Here is a 15,905-nt window from a genome sequence, read left to right as displayed (position 1 = left end):
TCTTTTTCACTGCCCCGCTCCATGTTTCTTGCTCTAACCTTTCCCGACCAGCTTTCAGAACATCTCAGCCGCGGGAGGAGCTGCTCTCGTTTTGCAGAGCTGAGAGCTGATGGGTGGGGGTTTGAGATGGAGTTCAGAGGGGGGTAGTAGCATGACAGGGAGCATCTTTAACGAGCACGAGCGGAGGCTAGTTTAACTTGACTGTCACAGCTCGAAAGGCAGCGATTGATTTTCCAATAGTGTTGAATCTCAGTGCAGGTTTGGCTCTGAGCTTGAACCCCATCCCTGCCAAATAACCTGCTCCCTTACATTAGCTCAAACAAAATTAGCTGAATCGTTAGCAGCTTACATCATTCCCCTCAATTCCCAACCGTGCCCGTGCAAAAGGTAAACTCGCCCAACTCTTGAAGTTTCCCCTCAGCCGCTGACGTTGACCCAACCTGACATAAGCCCTTTAAGTAACTAGTAAACAATTCCTTCCAAAGTGGCTTAAACTGTGTCACTGTCGCAGTGCTTAAGTCACATTTAGTTAGCCTCCTCCCTCAAAAGTGTCTGCTCCCAAACATGGCTCACCTTTACACGCTTTTAAGCAACTTAACGTGGATTTATCCGCTGTTAATGATCCTGTAAAGGTGCTGCTCGGCATACCTTTTGAAGATGTGTTTCTCAGCCCCCTGATTCACAGTGCAGAGGTCTGCCAACCCTCCGAGCTAATGCTCCAAATCCACTAATCCAGCCGTCTTTAAGAGATCTCAATGGCAGTCGGATGGAATAATTAAAGGCTGGAATAATTAGCTCGAAATCTTTGGACGGGGGATGATTAAATTGATGAGGCTGGTTTTCATTTTATTTATTTATTTTTGTGGTCTGGCTGTGATCATGCTTTGTCGGGCTAAACTTTGATATAAGGCGATGACTGAAGACGGGTCGGTCATTTTTTATGCTATTTTGTGAGATAAATCGCCGACTGCACTGCAGCCTTGATGGTGGCGAGGAAGTTAATGAGCATCAAGCAGGGGGGCGGGGCCTGTCTGTTCAGAAACAGGTGTCCTCAGCTTGAGGGAGCTGGCAAACATTAGCATTAGATTAACATTAACAGGACTGGTGGCAGCCCTATAAGCAGCTAGCTCGGAGGCAGTTAAGGACCTGCCAGCCTGGAGAACTGACAAGTGTGTGAAACAGGATCACTTAAAGCTCAGCAACGAGCACCTTCTTGGGCAACAACCCAGCCTTTGCTCTCGGCGTATCTCACCCAGCTTCACCTCAGAAGTCGGGCGAGCCGCCAGAAACTTTTGAAGAGCAGAAGAAGTACGTCGGAGGCAGACAAAAGTGTGATAAGACAAGAGGAGGGAAAGTGTGCGAGAGTGATTGAAAACCCTGAATCATCCCCTCGATGGTAAACAGCCGGGGCTGAGGTAATCAGAAGGAAGCGAGGAGTGTCCAAAAGGCCCGAGTGTGTCAGAGACCAGGAGAGGAGAGACTGTTTACCCCCCTCTTCTGGAATCTGTCAGCCTCGCCTCAGCCTTTGTTGTTCACCTTCATTTTCTGAACAGCAGACTTTTGGCTTAAAATTTTACCCCCAGAAAAGACACACAGTTAGCCCAGTGAAAAAACTGTAGTGACTATGGGGTACTTTGTGTTTTGTGTGTAAGTCCAAATTCAGAGTGACATATGGGGAGTTTTCTCCCCCCCCCCCAAAAAAAAACAACAACTCTTCAGCATATTTGGAAGGAAATGGGGAGAGGGGAGGCGGGGTGGATTTCAGAGGCTATGCAGCATTTGCGAAGCAGCGTAGGGTTGTTGATGCGAGCCATGTTGAGGATGATGGAGCTGAGAGGCTTAACTAATTTTGGAAAGAGAGAGCAGGAGGAGGAGGAGAGCGGAGGGGGGGGGGATTTGGGGCCTTTTGTTACAGCCTGTTTGATCTGGGAATTTGGGAAAAAAATGGCCCAGAGATGTCGTGAAAATGAGAGAATTACAGTTCGGGTCCCTCACTCTTCTTCTTCTCCTTCTCTTTTTTTTCTTTTTTTTTAATCAAACTCGAGGAGCAGGGGAATTCTGATGCACTCCCGTGTCAAAGCAGCAGATACCCCCCTTCCCACCACCTTTTTTTTGGTTACAGATAATAACTGGATCTAGTTAAATCCTGATTGTTAATTGCTAATTACTCCTCGTGCATGAGGAGCCAGGAGAGCGTGGCTAAGCTGATCAAATGAGTCTTCGCTCTGGAGCTTGTAGGTTTTCCCGTTTTGTCTCGTCCCCGTGTTGTTGGGGCGTTTGGAAGGGCTTGTTTTCGATGGCTTTTGACAAGATAAAGACTGATTTTTTTTTCTTCCCAAGAAGGGTGGGAAGCACAGAGTGGGAGGTGTGCTGGAGAGAGGAGGGAGGCCTTATTTCCCCTTGGGTGTGATCACAAGCATTTGATTTAAAGCTTTCATGGGTTAACCAAAGCACATCCCGCAGGTGTTTTTTCTCTGGAAGGCAGCTCTCGTTACCCAGCGAGCTGTTTGGCTTCGGTTCAACGTGCATGATTGTCGTAAAAGATGAAACTCAATTTGCTTAAAAATACTCAAACTGGCACCCAGAGAGAGGATTTTTGTGGCTTAATGGAGTTTTTAAAGGTAGCGTTTGGCAGCAGCCTCTTATTTAAAAGCCTCAATCACTTCATTATCAGATTCCGAAAAAAGAAAGGTAAAGAAAGATGATTGAACCTCTTTGATGCCATCTAGGGTTAGGCTTCACTGCTGATGTTCTTGTGGACATCATCTGGCGGGTTATTTACACTCTTTATTTAGTCCTCTTGCTCTGCAGCTTTTCTCTTGCCCCTCACCCCCCAGATTCCTCCATCTCCCTCCTATCTTAAACCTCCCTTCCTCCAGCAGCTACCTGAGGAGCTGTCAGTCTGGATTGCCGCGCTGTCTGTTCATCCTGTCAGGCTGAGGGACGCGTCCTGATCAGCCGTGGACACTGATAGACCTGTCAGGTGAGATGACAGCCACGAGTGAAGACGCGTACAGACAGGTACATGTAATGTGACAACGCTCCTTCATCCCTCCTCCACCGCCACAACTACAGCCGCCACCCGCTCCCACTTCCCTTCACTTCCCCTCCCTCGGAAAAATAAATATCCATAAGTTGGAAGAGTGCACACGGGATGAGCATGTTTCTTGACGAGTTGGGGGAAAGTTTTCTTTTGAGCCTGAGCTGATGTGATGCAGCCACGTGATGAAGTTTGGTGTCATGTCAGCTGCAGTTTCTGCTTATGATTTGCATAAAATGTAAAAGATTTTTCTTCATCTTCTTAACATCTATTAATAAAGATAAATGATACCCCTGAACATAATGCACTTCTATAGCACTGAGACCTCAGAAATGCCACATTCGCTGTTTGGTTTAAACTTCACATGAGAGCCATTTGTTTGCAGCCTGTGTTTGACATCATTTTTAGCTCCAGTTACAAAGTCATATGGTTGACACATCGACAGTATTCAACCAGAGCTTTAAATTTTTAAAAAAGTGGAGATTTACAGCTCTCAAAACTACTGCAGGTTTCACCTATATAGCTCAAAAGACTGACATAGCTATGGTTATGGACATTTTGAAGCCTGGGTTATCAGATAGCCTGACCTTCCCATATTTGGAGACCTGTCAGCATCCATTTGGCAACCTTAGGTGGCTCCTCAAGGGTTGTTGAAGGTTGCTGACAGTTTGCAAAAGCCCCCTTAAAAAAGCCTAGAGACTGGTAAGAAGCTCCTGCTAGCCACCAGTTGCTAGGGAAAAGCCTGTATTGATCCATTGGTTGGTGAGTGGTTGCTCTTGGATAATCCTGCCTTCTGAAACACAATATGTCTAACACGTAATTCAGTATGACTCAAAATGAGTGACTGAACCTACAGAAAGCTATTTCCCCATAAAATGTGATAGAACAAGGACTCTTTCTGCAACCATGGTTATCGCCTTCTGGTGGTTATTAAAATGAGGCGCTTTAAAATTCAAAATTTTAGAGTCAGCCTTAAGTGGCTATTAGAGGAACTGCAGTTTTTTTTTTTTTTTTTTTTTGGTAGATCTCCTTTGGCTTTTTTGTTTTTCACTTGGTTTCATCACATAAATTACCGTATTTCCCGGACTACAAAGCGCACCTGAATATTAGCCGCACAAGCTAAAATCAGGGGAAAATCCTGTTTTGTACATACATTAGCCGCACCTGACTAAAAGCCGCAGGTGTTTCAATATTGACTTATCATATGTAAGAGAATATGCACAAAGCGAATTGTCAGGAAAGAGATGGCTGTTTGGAGACACACCCCTTTTATTAATATTTTGAAAAACAAGTTATGGGTACATATTTGCACATGTGCTGTGCTTCATAAATGAGTAACAAATGTAGTACATAACAGTAACCTACAGCACACCAGAAAAATAGATTCGGACTACCTTTTAGGCTCAGGTGCAGTGACACGGCTTTAACAAGAAGAAAAGTCAGTCATTCACCACCATCTTCCTGCGCTCTAAAACCACCAAAGTCCTCTTCTCCAGTGTCGGAAACGAACAGGCTCAGGATGGCTTCGTCATCCACTCTCAGCTTCTTTCCTTCGTTGTCACTTTCAAAACCAAAGAAATCCTCATTGTCAGTGTCGGAGTCGAACACCCTCTGAAGGGCCGTGGCGGTGTCCTCCTCTTCATCATGCAGCAGTCCAGCCCTTCGAAATCCGTTGGTGATCGTGGATGTTTGCACACTTTTCCACGCTGTCAGAATCCACCGGTAGAGTTGAGCACAACTTGCTTTTCGCAAGTTTATCGCCGCTCATCATCCACGACTCCCGCTGAACGCGTAGCGCTACTTTGAAGTTTGTTTTTCGCGCTACTTGTACGGCACTATGTTGCCTGGCGGATGGACATGTGACCAACATACCACTCTTGAACCCCGATCCTTCCGCCAGGCAACGTAGTGCCGTACAACAGCGGAACAAACAAAACAAATCGTCTTACGATATCACAAAAATCATGGACAATCCATAGAAAAGCCGCACCTGACTAAAAGCCGCAGGGTTCAAAGCTTGTGCAAAAAGTAGCGGCGTATAGCCCGACAATTACGGTAGTTCTTACTGAAGAATTTATCACATAAAGGTCACTCCCACTAACTCCTGGGTATTACCACAGATTTCCTTAGAAGTAAAGCTAAATATTTCAGTGGTGGAGAAACATTGGGAAATTAATAGATGGATCAGACAGGGTGATCAGTTGGGATTGGTCATAACTTTGTTAGCTGTTTTGACACACTTGCTCGGCCATCTGGTGCACAGTTGCTAGCTGAAAATGCTTAAATACCCTGTACACTGTGCTGTATGTTAACAGGATTTCTGGAATATGTTCCTCATGAGTGGCCAACCAAAGCTGTAATACTTTGTTGAAGATAGGGTTCAGATGCTTGTAAATACCAACATTTTATGCTTCCAGCTTGTTAAATGTACGACTTTTCTGCTTTTTTTAAATGTTGGTGTCTTTTTGAGCTCTTACAAGCTTACCTTGTAAGATGGTACAAAGACCCATAGGAACAATTCGTGCTTTCACTAAGAGCTGTAATATCACAAATGTCAACCATATTAAGAAAACAAGTTCCAGGCAAGAGACTTCTTTGAAAAACATCAAACAAGCAAGTCCACAGAGGACTCATTTTGAATGACCTGAGCTTCAACTGTTTCCTGACGGGGAAACATTTCACCAACATGTTTTTTGTTAGTGTTTTTTTAAGCTGTATTTGGTGGAATAGTTTGAAGTTGTGCTACAACCAACACCAGATCCAGATATTATCAGCCCTTTAAATGGCCATTATCAACTGTTATCAGTCACATGCACAAAGCCAGAAGGCCCATTCTTCTACCTTCTTTAAGGCTTAGTAGCCTGTTACGATCATTGTGATAGATGTAGGTCACATGTAAAGGTTGTGTAAAATCTGCATTAAGCTACTGTATTTGACATATCTTTTGCCAAATACACTCTTTATTTTAACCTAAACCATGATCTTTTTGTAACTCTTTTATAACTAGTAATTGCATTTGGTGCCTAGAACTAAAGCAAAACACAGTAACACCAAAAAAAGTCAGGTCCAAGGAAAAAACTCAAATTTGTGAGACACAGTTGGATTGGGTGAATTAAGCCTCTACCACCCCTTCAGCTTCTAAATGGGCATTTTTGTTGCTATTTGAACATTCCCACTTCCAAAAAGACCTGTAGAAAAAAATGGTTTATCAAGTTAATGTTACTTAAATGGCTTCCATAAGAGAAAATCGCTTTACCGGGCAATAAAAAAACATTTTTATTGACACATGAAATAGACACATTTTAGGAAGTAAATGCCTAAAATACAACAAATACACTTTTCCTAGTGTTTTGGATCTGCAAACTTATTATATTACTTAGCCAAAACTGGAGCCAACAAGAAGTTGTTGTGAGTCTCCATCGTGTATGTTCTCCACAGGATTGATAATGATGTAGCTGCACATGCCCAGTAGGCCTAAAATGGTATGTGAAACGTTTAGGTACTTCATGGAGAGAATAAATGCATCAGCTTCTTGTGAGCTAAACATCACTGATTTTATATGCGTCCTTACATAAATCTTAACAAATTACACATTTATTAAGTTTTAATGTTGCAACCCAACTTAGTAAATGTCTGGTCTGACACAACCCAGGAGCTTTAAAAGGATTTACACACAATCCAGTGCTGAGAAAGGTAGCTTTCAATTGTGAGTCACTTGGTTTTAGACTTGTTAGCACCAGTTTTGAGCACTTTACATTTTCTAACATGACTGTTGAGTAAAGTTTAGTGAAATTACCAAAACCTAACTAATGCACTGGGGCCAGGTTGTATATTTGCAGGACAGGGATTTTCGGGGTGGGGTTGGAGGGGCCTAACAGAAAATCTTTGCTCAAGGAGTGCATAACAGATGAATCCAGCCATGGCAGAAAAAAGGAGGTGGCGGGGGAATCATAAGTGAAGAACAAGGTGCCAAGAAAATCATATTCTGAAGTATTATGGGTAAAAGAATAAGAAATAGTGCCGTTACAGCAAATGTGATCAGAGCAAAACATGAGGGAAGGAAGATGTGGGGGTGGCAGTAGTGGTCGTGGGAGGAAGGGGGCGGGGGGGGGGGGGGGGGATGCCAAGTGAGACAAAACCCCCTTGGCAGCCTAATTAAATTTTCCACTTTTCCACACTCACATTAAGCTTCCATCGAGCCGGAAGGAATGGACGCACCGGAGGAGTTGACCCCAGGAAGATCACCCGCCACCACCGCCTCCCCTCCCTCTTGCAGTTCCACATTTCCGTTTGACCAATCACAAACAAGGTGTGTAAGTACCAACTGAGGATATTATTCGTTTCATTAAGAACACATTAAAACCTAAAGAGCTCCTTTTTCTTTCCCCAGTGGGTTTTTCTTGACTGACATGTGTCTCCATGTATCACGATCAGTCCACGTTTCATCCATCCTTACCATCCGTCCTTGATTTGGGAACCAAATCAACGTGATATCGAGGTATAAATAGACCTCCACCTCAGGCATATTTTGCCTGTCCTTTTAAACTGTTTTTGTGTGACAATTTACAACTTTAAATGACACGCAAAGTAGCTTCAGTTAGGGAAAGGGTCAAGTCAGGATTAGGATGTTGTTCATGGAGGTCTGAAATAGCAAGTTTGATGAAACGCAGGATGTTTTTTACTTATGCCATTTCTTGATACCTGATAATATGGCAGGAAATTTAAAGGGTCTTTCCAGGAATTTTGTTCAAATGAAGTAGCACAGAGATGTTTGAAAAGGCAGATGTGATTTAATCAGAAACAGTTCTTGAGATCTTCTTTGGATGTTGGCTCCCTGTAAGAAAGATCCTATATTGCTTCAATAATGTTGTGGTTTGGGGGCTGGGGAGGCCAATCCATGACTGTTGGTGTTGAATTGTGCATTTTTCAGGGCATGGCTGGATTTTTTTCCTATTTCTTAAACACATGATTTTCAGAGAGTGTTCAGTTAGGTTTTTAGTCCTGCTACTTCTTCTTTTGTCCTCCACTTGTCCAGTTTCCTCAAAATTTTTAATAGCACAATGCACACTATGCTGATATAAACCAAGTTTCCAGCTAATAGCTATTTGGAAATCACCTTGTTGGTGCAACAATACTATTTTGTGTCTGTCAAAGTATGTTATCATTGACATTTTACATTTTAAAATAAAGAAACATTAACAAATTGTCTTTTTATGACAGTCTGCTAGGAATAAAGTGCCTAAAAATTTAATTTTAATTGGCTCATTGTTTGGTTATGTGTAATCACAACCCTGATTGGGTTATGCACCTGTTTTATACCCGAATGATGTGTTGTTCAGTGTTAAGTGACTTAAAACAGAAGCAAAAATCATTCCTTTAAAAATGGTCAGGTAAAAGCAGCTGGTGTCCAAAAAATAATTTGAAAGACTTTCAGAAAGCCTAGAGAACTTCTGCTTAAGACCCCTTTAAAACAAATGCAGAAACTCTAGTTCCTTGGAAGCTAAGTATAAAGAAAATTCCTTTTGTTCTGTATGAAAACAAAATGGTTAAAACTGTGTTCAAGGTTGTTGCTTTGCCATCAGTGTGTTCAGCTCAAAACTGTAATTAAAACATCAAATTTACTCTATGACACGTAGTAAGATATCAAAGAAGCAGCAGCGGGAGAGATCTAAAAGCGGATCACTGATGCTGTATATCTCTTCATCTTATTCCACAAAAGATTTTCCTCTGAGGACCTGGATTCACGGAGCCACAACAATGAGGATTATTCTGCAGTGAAGATACGCCTCAGAGTGCAGTAATAGCGAGCGAGTTACTGGTACACACAGCGATGAAAACAAAGCAGTCTTTATGTTTACACAGAGAAATGCAAAATTGCCTCTAAAGACACGCCAGCAATGATCTTCCCTTAAGCTGTGACAAGACATGCAGTTCTGCTCAACTGAAATCCCCCGTTTTTTTGTTCCAGAGAGGTGAATCTGCTGCTTTTACAGTAACTGATTCAACCTCATTTTTACCGCCTCCTGGGAAAATTGTTCTAGTGGACAGGAAGTGATGTGTTAGTGTTTCCAGACTTCCAGAAGAAACAGAGAGTTAGCTAAAACAGATCAAAAGCCCTGAAACTCAAACATCAGCAAGTGAAAATCCAAAGGTAAAATGATGTCACCGTCCCGCCCACACTTGTTGTTTAACAGGAGATTTCTGGGAAGTCTAGTGAAGACAATAATGCAGCATTTTAAACTTAAAGACTGAGACATTTATGTTCAACGGGAGCAGAAGTCAGTCAACTGAGGTCAAGCAGCAGCAAAAGTACAATTCAACCAAAACCCATTAACATTCCAGGCTGCGCGGACCTCAGACTAGCATCCTCATAAATTACACTGATAACCTTGTTGACGGAGGGAGATAAACTCGCCCCATTGTGAGAAGCGCCCACAAATGCCATTTCATTGGACTGTTTTGGGCTCAGGACGAGGAAAACAACTCGCAGGAGGAACAAAACAACACGTAAAACTTGTTTTTCTCAGGCGCCCAGCATTTTTCCTTTCCTCTCTTTCTAGAACTGGGCGAGATGAGGTGGGGAGGTGAGGGGCGGACTGTTGTTTTCTTCCACTGAGAATAAGCAGTCCAGTAAAAGTGGAAGGAATGGCGGGGTCGTGTTTATTTGCGAAATCGCAGGTGGCTGTGTTGACCTGCTCTGAAGTCCCCCGACCACTCGTGTTCTTTTCTCCTCTCGGACGCCGTTATTTGTTCACTTCTTCCACCACATGCTCCAACATTTCCCCTTCTCTCTCTGTCTCTCACTCTGTTTGTGCCTGGGCAGCGTTCCATTCTTCTTTGTGTCGAAGTGCAGCGTGCCTGTGACGCACTTCCTTCCATTGTATCAGGAACTGATACCTTAATGCTCGTGAAGCAAGTGTGCGTTCGGGCATGTATCTGTGAAGGCACGGGTGATTACGGGTGTCTTGTCGTGGCTCTTTGCCTGCGGTCACTCCATTAAATGGGGCTGTTGGGTAAATTACAGAATAAAGCCTCTTGCTGGTCTGCAATTTCCTGCAACAAAATGTATGTTAGATTTCCCACAGTGACATGAAAACAAGTGGTGGCTGAAGTCGGGTTAGATGATGTCATTTGGTTTGTTTCTCTACCACAGCAGCAAACAAGCATGAAGGCTCTCGCTCTTTTTTCAGTCAGAGTTGAAGCACATGACTGTTATGGAAAAGGTTTGCTGTTTGGTTTGTTCTCTGGAAGTTATGACAGAAATGGCAAATGCTGAAATGCATTTGTTTACTGTAAAGAGAGACAGTCAGCTTCCAGCAGAAGTGATAATGTAAGATAATGCATACACTTCTCATGTCCATCCTCTCATCTAAATCTCGGCAGAAGATCAGATAAACTATAATTTATCTGTTTCAGACACATAAATCCTCACACATAATATATAAATATCATAAATAACATAAATATCTCAAAACTTCAGCTCCCATGAGGTAGTGGCCCAAGGATTTGTGCTTTCATTTTCAGAATAACCCTTTAAGATATCATAATGAGTATTTTCTCAGAACTTTTCACAATCTTGTTTATAACAAGTGCTGTTTCCGCTTAAACAGATTCCTTGTTATATTTTGATATGTCGCATTTCAATCCAGTAAGTGGGGCTGTTCTCTTCGTTTGAGTTGACAAACAGTCATGGAAAAGGATTTGTTTGCCTTCTGGAAGTTATGACAGAAATTCAAATGGTTCACATGCATTTGTTTACTGTAAAGAGAGAGAGTCAGCTCCACATCCAGCAGCGGTGATGTGTAGGCAGGTTTCAGGTTGCAGCACTGTAACCACACTTCAGCCCTGCAGGAAGCGCTTCTCCCACCTGGCACCTTTTCTTTTAACTACTGATATTTATAGAAGAAGAGCCTCTTAACATAATCAATACTCTTCGAGACTGCACATTTCACATCAAGCTTAACAATTACCATAAAAAAAGAATTCAGACGTTCCCTCTGTCTTCATCTGTATAAGCCATCACTTAGAGGGAACCAATTACTTCTCATTTTCAGGTGCATATTTTATTCTTGGGCTTCACTACATTTGCTTTACATGACTCATATATATATATGTGTGTGTGTGTGTGTGTGTGTGTGTGTGTGTGTGTGTGTGTGTGTGTGTGTGTGTGTGTGTGTGTATACATATATGATGAGAGCAAAAAACGGGTAGATGAACAAATATAAACACAGTTTCAGCTGATTGGCCAGTTTATAAAAGCTGAGGAGGGGTAGCAGTTAATATCGCCAAATTAGTAGAATTAGCATGGAAGTAGAATTAACATGGGATTTATTTTTGCATCTCTTTGCTTACTATTGTAATATTGTAATATCCAGGGTGCACACCACATCTCGCTCTATGGTAGTTGGGATAGGCACTAACCACGCCCCCCATCGACCCTGTCAAGGATCAGCGAAAAAGAATGGACAGATGATTGGTCACTGTAATAATAGATACTCACCACTTTATTAGGTACACCTTGGTAGTAGAGGGTTGATTCAACAAGGTGGTGGAAACATTCCTCTGAGATTTTGATTCAAATTGACATTATAGCATCACACAGTCAATGCATCAACATCACATTACTTCCAAGATGTGAATATCCTGTTCCACGTCATCCCAAACACGCTTTACTGGATTTAGATCTCGTCACTTTTACATTTTAAACCATTAATACTCAGACTTTGAAACTTAAACCAAGCTCAGTTGGCACTACGGGCTCCAAACTTTGCCGAGGAAATGTTTTCATGTTCCAAATTCTGGTGCTACCGTCTGAATGTTGCAGTAGAAATAGACAACAGGAAACATTTTTCCAATTTGTTGTTGTCCAGTTTTGATAAGCCTGTGTAAATTGTAGCTGAGAGGTGTGGTCTTCTGCTGCAGTAGCCAATCTGCTGCAAGGTTCAAAGTGTTGTACATTCAAAGATGCTCTTCTGCATACCTTGGTTGTAACAAATGGTTATTCTAGTTACTGTTACCTTATAGCTAGTAATCTAGCTAGCTATATTCCCTGGGAACAGGGAAACATAGCTAGCTAGCTAGCCCAATTCTGTCCACGGGAGAAAAAAAATCCAATAGCAAACAAATGTAAAGCTAACTAATTAACAATGATATCTTTCTTGATTTGTCAAGAAAAAAACATGGCTTCTTTTGCTGTTTCTCCTTATTTTTCTTAGCTATGATGTAGTGCTGTCAGGGTTTATCTGGTTAAAATGATGTTAACGCCATAACTGCGTTAATGCAGAAAATCTCCGTTAGCAAGTTAAGGCGGCTCGCCCCATGTGATTGGTGATCACGGCGCTAATGCATTGACGCCGTGCAGCCCTCACATGGGGCAATCTACTACTATAATAATTAAAGTTACTCAGTAATTTAAGTAAATGACAGTCTTTTTAGTTCCCATTGCACCACAACTTTACCTCCTATAATCCTAATTATAATTTAAACCATACTTCACCTACTCTAATTTTAACCCTTATAGCAACCTAAGGTCCTAGTCTTCTTTTAAAGACAATTTCTTTATTACTTTTCCTTCTTTTTGTATTGCAGGTGTTTTGTGTTACATTTTTAATGCAGAGGTTGAAAATTAGCATATCGTGTACCAAACGTTTAGTTCCATGTGTAAATGAACTACTGTCGACCATATTTGCATGTAAGCCAAAAGTGATATCAATCTTCTCATTTAACACTTAGCAAGAAAGCAAGGTTCTTTCCCAAAATGTGAAAGCTTTCATTCGAGATAAAATCAATGTGTTTTAAATACCAAGTGATAGTGAAAGGATTTTTAAACTAAATTTAGATTTTGCTACAGAAAACTGTTTCTGTTAATGGCTTTAGAGTTGATTTGGGAAGCTAAATTTAATAATAATATTTAAAAGGGTTCAAATTTATTGTGAACACAATCTCTCATATTTAACTCAATATATCAACTTCCTAAAACACTGGATGTCACTTTTCTCCTAGTTCATAATGAAGGGTTTGCTGCTTTATTTTGATATCAGACCTGATAAAACCACATCCTCAGATTCTGAGTAAAGCTCCAATCTTGTGTAAAATGAGTAGCTCTTTTTGAGATTCTCTGTGCAGTGTTTTGAGCCATGTCTGTCCAATGCAGTCCTTCAAAGTCAGTCTCAGGTGTTCCTGAATGATTGTCATAAGTGTTTAATTAATTGTTTTGCTAAATGGGATCTGGCATTAAGGCTGAAACTACACCAAAGCAGGCCAGTTGTCTGAGTGGATTAGAATTCAGTCCATATGGACGTAGTCAGGGTGAAGATGTTGTTGAGCAGCTGCTGAGCTTTTTGCATACCTGAATGATGTGACCGGCCTTATTGGAGAGTATGCGGCCAATGAATTCATCTTCTTCTCTCTGCAATCCCACACTCCGGAGGTCAAGAACGTTCAAATTATCCCTCTGCGCTGCTGTGTTTGACTGCTTTACATGAGTCACCACAGCAACCAGTAAATGAAATCACTGAAGGATGCTTGCTTCAATTCACAGGAGCTGTCTGCCCGTCTGGCATCCAGCCTTTTTAAAGCCGTGTTCCTGCACACTGGGCTTCCTGATGAAACCGCTGATTAGATTTCCATTCAAAACCTCCAACTTGCACGAAACACTGTGACAAAGGAAGCACATGTTTGCCACAGCATTGTCAGTGCATGCGCAAGGAGGGTATCAGCTCCCTGCTAGATTTTGCTCGGCTAACTCAAAAATGCAGTGAACTCGGTGTTGCTGTTGTTGCGTAATCAAACAGCACGTGAAGTGTGTTAACAGACCACTAGCACAGTCCCACTGTCGGTCACTCTGATTGTTCTTTAACCCACTCTGTGTGCTCACAGTCAGCACTTTGTAACCTACGTGTGTCCTACTGGCTGCACCTGAGCTGTGAGATTAGCCACACTGATCATGTTGAGCTATTATCCAGGTTAAGGTATTACAACATGACAACATGACAGGCGACTGACGGCAAAGGAAAAGGAAAACAAAGTGATGCAAGGGCAAAAAAGAAAAAGTGAAGGAAATATGTAGTGAATTCTGAACAGTCTCCTCCTCTCTGGCACACTGAGCTGTTTTCCAGAGAATTATGTAGCAATGAAGTGACTCAGTGTGACTGTAAATGCACTTTTCAGGAGGTTTGTATGTCATTTAACCTTCAAGTCATCCAGTTGTATATTTTTACATGTCCTGTTATGAATTTATGAAGTGGAGAAATGTTTCTTACCATAAATTTGTCATTTTACAAACAGCAGGACGTTTGTGTATATGTATATCTATATATCTATTTCTATACATATCTATCCATCCATCCATCCATCCGCCCGCCCGCCCACGTGTGTGTATATAGATATATATACATATACACATACACACACATGTCCTGCTGTTTGTAAAATAACAAATTTATGGTAAGAAATATTTCTCCACTTCATAAATTTTATACACACACACACACACTAATGCAGTTTATCTTTCAAGCTCAGGTCCTCCAGCAGAGAGAGGCCTGGGAGCTTGAGGGTCCTGTGCAGTATCGTTGCTCTTCCTAGGACTGTGCTGTTCCTAGTGAGTGGGGGTACCACAATCCAGGATGAGACAACAAACATCCACGAGTACATCAGAAAGATGGCGGCGTGCTCAGTGAATACCTCGGGCAGCAGAAACCCAAGAAAGGGAGCAAGAGAAGAAACCATCATGGAAGGACAAGCCCCTGCATGAGACCCTTGTTCTTGGGATATATATATATATTTTTGTGACTAAAATATATTCATGTATGATGTATTACTATATATAAAGCCTATAGACCAAGCTTTCAGCAGTATTCAAGTCATTAAAATAATCTCTAGCTGTACTATAAAAATATACACAATAATGATATGCACATTATGATACTGTATGCATACTATTCCTATTTTAAAAAACTCAACAATAAATCAAATAAATAAAAAACAATATTTAAACTGTGGTACAGCCACTTATCATGCAATACATTTCTATGAGGGGGACTGCAAATGAGCCGGAAAATTATACCAAATGAAATGTTTTTTACACCCATTCTCTGTATTTATTTATAATCAGATGTTCTAACTTCTGGTTCTACGTGACCCCCAAAAAATGTTTCCTCTTCTTGGATATCTTGGAAATGTCCCTGGGTGTGGGAAATTGGAGAATCAAAGCATTCAGTATTTGTCATGGTTGAAGAACAACTAGAAACTGACTCCAGGGTGTATCTTATTTAGGGTAATAAATTGTTTGTGGCACTGACACCAGGAACACTCAAACAGCAGTACAATGAAAATCACACAGCAAACTTGTTGCAAAGATTTCTATACAGAACAAAACTGCAAAATGTTTTACAACGTAAAAAACATCACTTTATTTTAGAGCTGAAAGTACAGCATTGTAATTTAACAACGATTATTTTACAGCACACTTAAAGAAAAAAAAGTACTCTACTGGATCATTGACAGCAATGACCAAAATTAAATGGACGTCTTGTCATGGATTTGTTATTATTCCTACGATCATGCTTGCGAAACACTTCCAGTAATCTTGGGGATTCTGATGTTATGATGACTGCAATATAATCCATAACGTGCCCTATATCTAACATCTTGTTGCGCAAAATAATGTGGTTGGGAAAAAGGAGTCAAAAGTAGCTTTAAAGTACTCATAATGTGCTACACAACAGAAAAAGTGAAAATCAAAAAAACAACCCAACATCAAAGGACTGTGATCCTGCAAACGGAAAACGCTGTGTGACTGATGTCTATGATGCATGATTAGATGATCATTTCCTACTATAGGCCATGTTAGGTGGTTTCATGAAAT

At 41.4% G+C, this 15,905-nt stretch overlaps 1 long non-coding RNA gene across 3 annotated transcripts; it reads left to right on the top strand.

Annotated features, from left to right (window-relative positions):
• The first annotated feature begins 533 nt into the window (after positions 1 to 533).
• On the top strand, positions 534 to 14,883 carry LOC309696072. Of its 3 annotated transcripts, XR_014273317.1 has the most exons (4): positions 535 to 2,983; positions 7,229 to 7,349; positions 7,431 to 7,538; positions 8,760 to 14,883. It is a non-coding gene; the product is annotated as an uncharacterized lncRNA (long non-coding RNA). The 3 variants fall into 3 exon arrangements; XR_014273316.1 differs by having other exon boundaries at positions 534 to 3,021; positions 7,431 to 14,883; XR_014273318.1 differs by having other exon boundaries at positions 1,852 to 2,983; positions 7,431 to 14,883.
• The last annotated feature ends 1,022 nt before the right edge of the window (positions 14,884 to 15,905 follow it).

Source organism: Aulonocara stuartgranti (assembly GCF_965226115.1).
Source record: "Aulonocara stuartgranti genome assembly, chromosome: 19".
In the NCBI taxonomy this organism is placed as follows: domain Eukaryota; kingdom Metazoa; phylum Chordata; class Actinopteri; order Cichliformes; family Cichlidae; genus Aulonocara; species Aulonocara stuartgranti.
This window is presented reverse-complemented; position numbering and strand designations above follow the sequence as displayed.